The following is a 10093-nucleotide window of genomic DNA, read 5'->3' as shown; positions in this document are numbered from 1 at the left end:
ATGTTTCCATGCTTTGTTGCCAAGGCCAGATCCCAGATGTGAGCCCCAATCATCTGCATGTCCATCCCCTAGTTACACCTGGAGCGTGTAGCTTTGATGCCCCAAAGGGCTGTAAGTGTAACAGAAAAGGAATTCCCCTTAGACGGAAGGGTTGAGAATCTCAGAGCTGTATCAGGATCCAGACCCAAGTCTTCTGCCAAGGTTAGATACTTTGTAAATCCCAGGGTTCCTGTGTGTTGGTCCGTATCATTAACCACTAACCCAGATCCTATCAAAGCTACTCCTTCCTGCATTGGGGCTGGGAGTGTGACTGTGGGGTGTCTGCAACTAACCCCAGTTGTTCTAGGGCACACAGCATCACACAACCCCTGTCTCTGTGTCTAACTCTTTTCTCCTCCCCCCTATTTCAGAAGTGCAGAGCAAGGCTTATGAATCAGGTACTTGTCTAATCCTGTAGTAAACGAGTGTCTGTGCTTTCACACTGTAATGAGAGAGAAAAATCCTCCTACAATTTATGTACTTGAGTCTCCTTCATGACCATCTCTCCCTGCCCTAGAAATAAGGCAACATGGCAGACTTTGCAGCTCACCATTTCACTATTTGCAGCTCACTATTTCACTATTGTCCTTAAACAACAGAGAGTGAATTTAATGCATATGGAATGGCAGGACTCAGGCTAGGTCTACACTGCCCAGTGGTTCAGATTACAGGGGTGTGAATAGCAGGACACACTAAAGTGCTGAGCTGTAACAACCCCATGTGGATGCTGTGGGTGTAAACTGAAAGCTGCCTAGTTTATATTAAAGTAGTCGTATTTGAAGAGGACTACGTCAGTGTGATCTAGGTACCATTTAGTGTGCACCAGCAGCATCCACGTGGGGCCGCTACACCCCCTCAGGCCGAACTAGGTACCGCTTAGTGGGCAGTTACAGTGCAGCACTTTGGTGCATTCTGCAAATCACAGCCCCATACGCTGAACTACGGGGCTGGTTAGACAAGCCCTGAGTCAGGGGCTGGGCAAACGTCCGCCATGCAGGTCTGTGGGTAGATCTCAGTTCTGACCTGCAAAATATCTGAGTTCCCTGCATGCAGCTCTACTGGTGCCCCTCACTCCCCAGCCACAGTCCCCCTGTGCTCCCCACAGCATCGCTGGTGTCCCTCATTTCCCCTCCCCCCCACTACCTCCCTGCTATGCCAGCCCTGAACTCCCCAGTCCTGTCCAGTCCTGTTCTCTCCCTCCGCACCCCCCTGTTCCTACTCTAGGCCTGGGCCTCAAATGAACACAGACTCCGAGCCTACTACACTCTGTACGTGCTCAGTGAGGCACATTCTGAGCCACGACCCACAGTGTTCTCATGAGAGCCGAGACAGGACCTGACCCCGCGGCTCGAGGGGTGGGCATTAATCCAGAGCCACACAGCCCCACGGACCCTTCCCCAGCTAAGCGCCTGCCAACCACTGACCCTAGAGTTACACACTTCTGCAAATCAGCACCCCAAAGGGATTGCCTGGCACAGAAATAGGGGGTCTGAGGCCGGGTGACAGGCGGCAGCAGTGCAGGCCTCTCTCCACCTGATACATGTTCTGGTGAGATGCTCCCTTCCCTCATTCCCGGCTGTGCCATCAGCTGTGGGTGCTGTCCACCCAGGGCAATTTGTGGGCTCCGTTTAGGGGCTGATCTGAGACCTTTTTTTTCTTCATTACCAACAGTTTTGTCTGACATGTGCTGTCAGTTCGGAGACCCTTGGCTCATTGGGTACGTCTACACTGCAGCTGGCAGGGAGCTTCCCAGCTCGGGTAGCCGACAAACGCTAGCTCTGCTTGAACTAGTGCACTGACAACAGCAGTGTGGGTGGGGTACCGGGGCAGCGGCTCAGGGTGGCCGTCCAAGTACGTACCTGGGGGTCCAAGTGAGTTGGTATTTGAGCAGCTGGCCCAAGCGGCTGCACATGCTACCCCCAGCTACCCCCCTGCTTTTAGCTCATTCTCTCAAGCAGAGCGAACACGCGTCTGCTGCCCAAGCAGGGAAGCTCACTCCCAGCTGCAGTGTAGATGTACCCAAAATTTGGATCAGTCTCATGTCACTGTTCTTGGAACAACCCACACTGAACCTACGACGGTCTCCTTTTCTTCTCTCCCCAGAATGCCAGGAGCTGCGTGAGACGCTTGGTAAGTTTATCCACTTTCCTTTAGAGAGCCCTGGGCAGAGGCTCCCAGCCACACACGGTGCTGAGCAGATCCAGAGGCACCAACACCGCAGAGCAGGGCTCAGGGAACAGTTTGGGCCAAAATCAGAGTCACATTAGAGTCACCCCAGTCCCACGGCAGCACTGTGAGCTCTCCGCTGCAGACACAGGGTCACCTGCTCTCATGTCTGGTTAGACAGACAGGTGTCACCTGGCCTTTGACAATCCAATGCCAATCACATTGTTCTGATGCGAGAGAAGGGGGCCAGCCACTCTCTGTAGATGAGTGCTGGAGTGCAGGCTCTTCTGGGCCATTTTCCAGAACATGGCTCATGTTTCCATGCTTTGTTGGCAAGGCCAGATCCCAGATGTGAGCCCCAATCATCTGCACGTCCATCCCCTAGTTACACCTGGAGTACGTAGCTTTGATGCTCCAAAGGACTACTTGTAACACAGAAAAGGAATTCTCCTTAGACAGAAGGGTTGAGAATGTCAGAGCTGTATCGGGATCCAGACCCACGTCTTCCATCATAGTTAGACGCTTTGCGGATCCCAGGCCTCCTGCACGTTGGTGCGTATCACTAACTGCCAGCCCTGCTCCTATCCAAGCTGCTGGCTCCTGCACTGGGGCCGGGAGTGTGGCTGACACTAACCCCAGTCATTATGGGGCACACAGCATCACACAGCATGTCTGTGTCTAACTCTTTTCTCTTCCCCATTTTAGCATCTAAGGAGAAGAAGAACAAGGAACTGGAATCAGGTACTTGGATAGTCCCTAGTAAACATGTCTGTGCTTTCACATTCTAACGTGACAGGAAAATCACCACACACACTGTACGGACTTCAGTCACCTTAGAATCATAGGTTACCTTCATGATTATCTCCCCCTGTCATGGAAATATTCAAACACTGCAGTGTTTGCAGCTCATATTTCAGTATCATTCTTAATGACAGAGCATTAGTTTAGTGCACATGGAATAGCAGGACTTAAGCAGGGGCTGGGAAAACTTCCTCCCTGCAATTCTATGCATCTCTCGCAATTCTGACTTGCTCTGCTGGTCCCCCGTGCCCACCCACAGCTCCCTGCCACCACTCTGCCAGGGTCCCTCAATCTGGACCTGCCGCCCCCTGCTATCCAGCCGTGGACTCCCATACACAAAGCTCTGCTGGTGCCACTCAATCTTCACCTGCAATCCCCTACTGTCTCAGCCCTGGCCGCTCCAGTCCCACAGCTCTGCAATGACCCTCAATCCCAGTGTGCAGCTAGTGGTGGTGTTAGGTTCCTGCAAGCCGTACAGTTCCAGGGAACCCCGAGGCAGCGAGGGGCCCCCTGAAAGCCACACCTGGTCCACCAGGCGTCAGCTGCTCCATTTTGCTCAGTGCTACCCAGGGCTCTGAATGGTGTCCTCTGCACAGCGTGACCTTGCACACATCACACTTGCCAGGTCACTGGTAGGGGCCCTGGAACTGAGCTGTGTAGAAGGTCCCCATGGACAAACGCCACCCCTGCCGGCAGCCCCCGGCTATCCCCGCCCCAGGCTTCCTCCCCCAGCCCCAGCTCTGTTGGCATCTCTCAGTCCCCACCCACCGCTTCCCTGCTATCCCAGCCCTTAACGCCGCAGTCCTGCCCCATTTCCCTCCCTCCTAGTATAGGCCTGGGCCTGGAATGAACAGTCTCCAAAAACTACTATGCTCTATCTGGGCTCTGTGAGGTACATTCTGATGGGCCTCACCATTCACATTGTTCCACTAGGAGCCGAGACAGGACCTGACTCCACGGCTCTAGGGATGGACAGTAAAGCCAGGGCCATACAGCCCCATGGACCCTTCCCCAGCTAAGCTCCTGCCAACCACTAACTCTAGAGCTACCCACTTTTGCAAAACAGCACCACAGAAGGATTGTCTGGCACAGAAATAGGAGGTCTGAGGCTGGGTGACAGACTACAGGAGGGCAGGCCTCTCTCCATGACACATGTTCGGGTATGACACTCCATCCCCTCATTCCCGACAATTACATCAGCTGGCGGTGCTGCCCCCAGGGGCAATTTGTTTAAAGGCTGATCTGGGAGTGTCACGGAGTGTGGGGGAGTCCAGGCCCTGCACCCCTCTTCCTGGGAATCACTGTGACTCTCAGCCAGCCAGTAAAACAGAAGGTTTATTGGACAATAGGAACACAGTCCAAAACAGAGCTTGTGGGTACAACCAGGACCCCTCAGTCAAGTCCTTCTGGGGGGCAGGGAGCTTAGACCCCAGCCTTGGGGTTCCCTGCATTCCACACCCAGCCCAAAACTGAAAACAAAATCCCTCCAGCAGGCTCTCTCCTGCAGCCTTTGTCCAGTTTCCCGGGCAGAGGTGTTACCTCCCCCTCCCGGCTCAGGTTACAGGCTCTCAGGTATCCCATCCCCAATGAAACTCCCCTGCCACATTCCCAGGTCAACACTCCCCCCTCCCTGCTGCGTCACAGGGACCTTGTCTGTTGTTCATTAATGTAGCAGATTGCAGACTCACCGACGCAGCGCCTCCTGCTGTTTGTCCTGGGCATTAGCTCTTTCCCAGCACTCGGCGCACCTCCTGATGGCTGGTGGCTCACCTGCCTCAGGCCCTAATGTCCCTCCCAGACCCTGGTGCCCCTTTACCTTGGGGTTCTGCCCCCAGCAGTACCCCCACACTCTGGGTCTCCCCTCCCAAGGGAACCCCCACCCCTCTACACCCACCTTGCTTCAGTGGCTACTGCCAGTCATCATCTAGCCCCCGGTCTCAAGGGGCAGACTGCACTCTGTAATGGCCACTCATCATTGTCAAGGGGGTTGGACCAGCTGCCTCTACCTATTCCCAGGCTCCCCAGCTCCTCTTGCCCTTCCCACCACTGCTCTGTCCAATGTACCTTATTCCCAAGCAGCTAAGTCCTTCTCCCTCCACAGCTGGAGAGAGACTCTTTTCCTTCTGGCCCTGCAGCTCTTTTATAGGGCCCAGCCTGGCCCTGATTGGCTGCCTCCCAGCCTTTTCTTACTGGCTCTCAGCCCCAGCCCTCTCCAAGGGCTGGCCTTTAACCCTTTTAGGGCTGGAGAAGGGTGACATTAATTCATTGATGATCTGGAGGATGGTATGGATTGCACCCTCAGCAAGTTTGCAGATGACACTAAACTGGGAGGAGAGGTAGATACGCTGGAGGGTAGGGATAGGATACAGAGGGCCGTAGACAAATTAGAGGATTGGGCCAAAAGAAATCTGATGAGGTTCAACAAGGACAAGTGCAGAGTCCTGCACTTAGGATGGAAGAATCCCATGCACCGCTACAGACTAGGGACCGAATGGCTCGGCAGCAGTTCTGCAGAAAAGGACCTGGGGTTACAGTGGGCGAGAAGCTGGATATGAGTCAACAGTGTGCCCTTGTTGCCAAGAAGGCCAATGGCATTTTGGGATGTATAAGTAGGGGCATTGCCAGCAGATCAAGGGACGTGATTGTTCCCCTCTATTGGACATTGGCGAGGCCTCATCTGGAGTACTGTGTCCAGTTTTGGGCCCCACACTACAAGAAGGATGTGGAAACATTGGAAAGAGTCCAGCGGAGGGCAACAAAAATGATTAGGGGGCTGGAGCACATGACTTATGAGGAGAGGCTGAGGGAACTGGGATTGTTTTGTCTGCAGAAGAGAAGAATGAGGGGGGATTTGATAGCTGCTTTCAACTACCTGAAAGCGGGTTCCAAAGAGGATGGATCTAGACTGTTCTCAGAAGTAGCAGATGACAGAACAAGGAGTAATGGTCTCAAGTTGCACTGCGGGGGGCTTAGGTTGGATATTAGGAAAAACTCTCTCACTCGGAGGGTGGTGAAGCACTGGAATGGGTTACCTAGGGAGGTGGTGGACTCTCCTTCCTTCGAGGTTTTTAAGGTCAGGCTTGACAAGCCCTGGCTGGGGTGATTTAGTTGGGGATTGGTCCTGCTTTGAGCAGGGGGTTGGACTAGATGACCTCCTGAGGTCCCTTCCAACCCTGATATTCTATGAATTGCAGGTGGAATCAGGAGTGGTATCCTTAGTTAGTGGGAAATGGTCTTTGATCCACAGATGTATGGTCTGTGTTGTTATGTGGAAGCTCTGCAGAAGGGAGAAGCGAGGACTGGTGGTGGCTGGCATAACATCACAGCTACTGTTCGATGATCTGGTTGGTCCTTTCCTTTTGCACACTGGACTTGGGAGGGTAAATGGAGAAAAGACACATGTGGAATGCCATCAGGCAAAGGGCCTCGCATCAGAACTGGGCCATGAACTCAGGCCCCTGATCAGAGGTGATGCGTTCTGGAAGGTCATGGAGGCGGACTGCCTGGTTTATACATAGTTGGGCCATCCCTGCAGCTTAGGTTACGCCTGTGCTGGGGACCAAGAGGGCCATTTTGGTAAAGTATCCACTACTGTCAGTATTGCTATGAATTTCTAGAATAATATCTACAGTGATAGCCACCCAGAGTTGAGACAGGATCTGCAAGGGTTGGAGGAGACAGTAGGTGTGTATGTCATCTTGCCATAGGCACAAAAATCACAGGAGGCAATGAATGACTGTATTTTGGGGTGCATCTGGAGCCACCCAAAGGGATGGGATATTAACCGTTGGGCCTTACAGTTCCCCAAGTGTTCCACTAGAGAAAAATCATGGCACAGTTGCAGGACCACAACTACTGCTTAGCCTGGGGGAACACAGATAGGTTCCCTCCTGTACCTCATCCCTTCCTGGTAGTTTTGCAGTTGTTTGTTGACAATGGCTTGTTTCTCAAGCGGAATTCCTGAGGCAGAGGCAGAGCGTATCAATGCGAGTATATCCTGGTGAGGAGCTGTGCTGAGAACGTTATGGGACAGGGCGTTGGCCTGGCCATTTTTCCTTCTGGGACCATATGTGATGATGAAATCAAATCTTGAGAAAAATAGGGCCCACGGGAGGTGCAGTTTGTTTAAGACTTTTGCCCTTCAGTCCTACAGCACCGGGCTGTCGCCCTCCAGGAAGGGGAGGCCCAGTCTCATGCTTCCCCTGACAGAAGGCTGATAAGCAGGCTCCCTGTTACAAGATCACTAGGGCAGGACTGAGGACGCATCATGAACTGAAGGTGACTTTGGTAAATCCCTGGAATCGCTGGCAGTTACCGTCAAACCATTCAGGCAAATGAATCAGAGAATAGGGCTCCATGGGCCATGTCTGGAGTGCGGCATTTTCCACATGCAGCTGTCCTACTGGCTCCTGCAATAGCTGGTTCTCCGAGGCCAGCTGGACGACCTGGGTCTGCAGGGCTTTGTTGGCTCCCTGAAGGCAGGCGGCCACCTCAAGCATGTCTGGCGCTCCAGAAGGTAGCAGTTGAGTAGCTGGATCCATTCGCCCAGCACCAGGCCCACTCTGTAGCCTACGTTGTCCATGCAGACTGTCAGAACCAGGACATGGGCAGTCAGGCCTAGTGGTCAGAACAGGGATCACAAGCCAGCAGCCAGGCCAGGTCAGGCTACCAGAAGATCAGAGACCAAAGTGTAACAACCCGTGTAGATGCTGTGGGCGTGAATTAAAAGGTTCCTAGTGTGCATTTCTGCAGTTCTATTTGAAGAGGACTGTGTTAGTGCGAACTAGGTACTGTTCAGTGCACACCAGCCGCATCCACACAGGGCAGTTACAGAGCAGCACTTTCGCGCATGCTGCAAATCACAGCCCCATACGCTGAACTACGGGGCTGGTTAGACAAGCCCTGAGTCAGGGGCTGGGCAAACTTCCGCCATGCAGGTCTGTGGATAGATCTCAGTTCTGACCTGCAAAATATCTGAGTTCCCTGCATGCAGCTCTGCTGGTGCCCCTCACTCCCCAGCCACAGTCCCCCTGTGCTCCCCACAGCATCGCTGGTGTCCCTCATTCCCCCCCCCCCCACTACCTCCCTGCTATGCCAGCCCTGAACTCCCCAGTCCTGTTCTCTCCCTCCGCACTCCCCTGTTCCTACTCTAGGCCTGGGCCTCAAATGAACACAGACTCCGAGCCCTACTACACTCTGTACGTGCTCAGTGAGGCACATTCTGAGCCACAACCCACAGTGTTCTCATGAGAGCCGAGACAGGACCTGACCCCGTGGCTCGAGGGGTGTGCATTAATCCAGAGCCACACAGCCCCACGGACCCTTCCCCAGCTAAGCGCCTGCCAACCACTGACCCTAGAGTTACACACTTCTGCAAATCAGCACCCCAAAGGGATTGCCTGGCACAGAAATAGGGGGTCTGAGGCCGGGTGACAGGCGGCAGCAGTGCAGGCCTCTCTCCACCTGATACATGTTCTGGTGTGATGCTCCCTTCCCTCATTCCCGGCTGTGCCATCAGCTGGGGGTGCTGTCCACCCAGGGCAATTTGTGGGCTCTGTTTAGGGGCTGATCTGAGACCTTTTTTTTCTTCATTACCAACAGTTTTGTCTGACATGTGCTGTCAGTTCGGAGACCCTTGGCTCATTGGGTACGTCTACACTGCAGCTGGCAGGGAGCTTCCCAGCTCGGGTAGCCGACAAACGCTAGCTCTGCTTGAACTAGTGCACTGACAACAGCAGTGTGGGTGGGGTACCGGGGCAGCGGCTCAGGGTGGCCGTCCAAGTACGTACCTGGGGGTCCAAGTGAGTTGGTATTTGAGCAGCTGGCCCAAGCGGCTGCACATGCTACCCCCAGCTACCCCCCTGCTTTTAGCTCATTCTCTCAAGCAGAGCGAACACGCGTCTGCTGCCCAAGCAGGGAAGCTCACTCCCAGCTGCAGTGTAGATGTACCCAAAATTTGGAACAGTCTCATGTCACTGTTCTTGGAACAACCCACACTGAACCCATGATGGTCTCCTTTTCTTCTCTCCCCAGAATGCCAGGAGCTGCGTGAGACGCTTGGTAAGTTTATCCACTTTCCTTTAGAGAGCCCCTGGGCAGAGGCTCCCAGCCACACACGGTGCTGAGCAGATCCAGAGGCACCAACACCGCAGAGTAGGGCTCAGGGAACAGTTTGGGCCAAAATCAGAGTCACATCAGGGTCACCGAGTCCCACGGCAGCACTGTGAGCTCTCCGCTGCAGACACAGGGTCACCTGCTCTCATGTCTGGTTAGACAGACAGGTGTCACCTGGCCTTTGACAATCCAATGCCAATCACATTGTTCTGATGCGAGAGAAGGGGGCCAGCCACTCTCTGTAGATGAGTGCTGGAGTGCAGGCTCTTCTGGGCCATTTTCCAGAACATGGCTCATGTTTCCATGCTTTGTTGGCAAGGCCAGATCCCAGATGTGAGCCCCAATCATCTGCACGTCCATCCCCTAGTTACACCTGGAGTACGTAGCTTTGATGCTCCAAAGGACTACTTGTAACACAGAAAAGGAATTCTCCTTAGACAGAAGGGTTGAGAATGTCAGAGCTGTATCGGGATCCAGACCCACGTCTTCCATCATAGTTAGACGCTTTGCGGATCCCAGGCCTCCTGCACGTTGGTGCGTATCACTAACTGCCAGCCCTGCTCCTATCCAAGCTGCTGGCTCCTGCACTGGGGCCGGGAGTGTGGCTGACACTAACCCCAGTCATTATGGGGCACACAGCATCACACAGCATGTCTGTGTCTAACTCTTTTCTCTTCCCCATTTTAGCATCTAAGGAGAAGAAGAACAAGGAACTGGAATCAGGTACTTGGATAGTCCCTAGTAAACATGTCTGTGCTTTCACATTCTAACGTGACAGGAAAATCACCACACACACTGTACGGACTTCAGTCACCTTAGAATCATAGGTTACCTTCATGATTATCTCCCCCTGTCATGGAAATATTCAAACACTGCAGTGTTTGCAGCTCATATTTCAGTATCATTCTTAATGACAGAGCATTAGTTTAGTGCACATGGAATAGCAGGACTTAAGCAGGGGCTGGGAAAACTT

General features: G+C 53.5%; 1 long non-coding RNA gene across 1 annotated transcript; it reads left to right on the top strand.

Moving 5' to 3' along the window:
- Positions 1–409: 409 nt before the first annotated feature.
- Positions 410–9843, top strand: LOC122463628. Its single transcript, XR_006287172.1, has 5 exons — positions 410–437; positions 2143–2169; positions 2911–2946; positions 9040–9066; positions 9808–9843. It is a non-coding gene; the product is annotated as an uncharacterized LOC122463628 (long non-coding RNA).
- The last annotated feature ends 250 nt before the right edge of the window (positions 9844–10093 follow it).

This window comes from Chelonia mydas, chromosome 23 (assembly GCF_015237465.2).
Source record: "Chelonia mydas isolate rCheMyd1 chromosome 23, rCheMyd1.pri.v2, whole genome shotgun sequence".
NCBI lineage: Eukaryota > Metazoa > Chordata > Testudines > Cheloniidae > Chelonia > Chelonia mydas.
The sequence above is the reverse complement of the archived record's forward strand: the minus strand, read 5'-3'. Positions and strand labels throughout refer to the sequence as shown.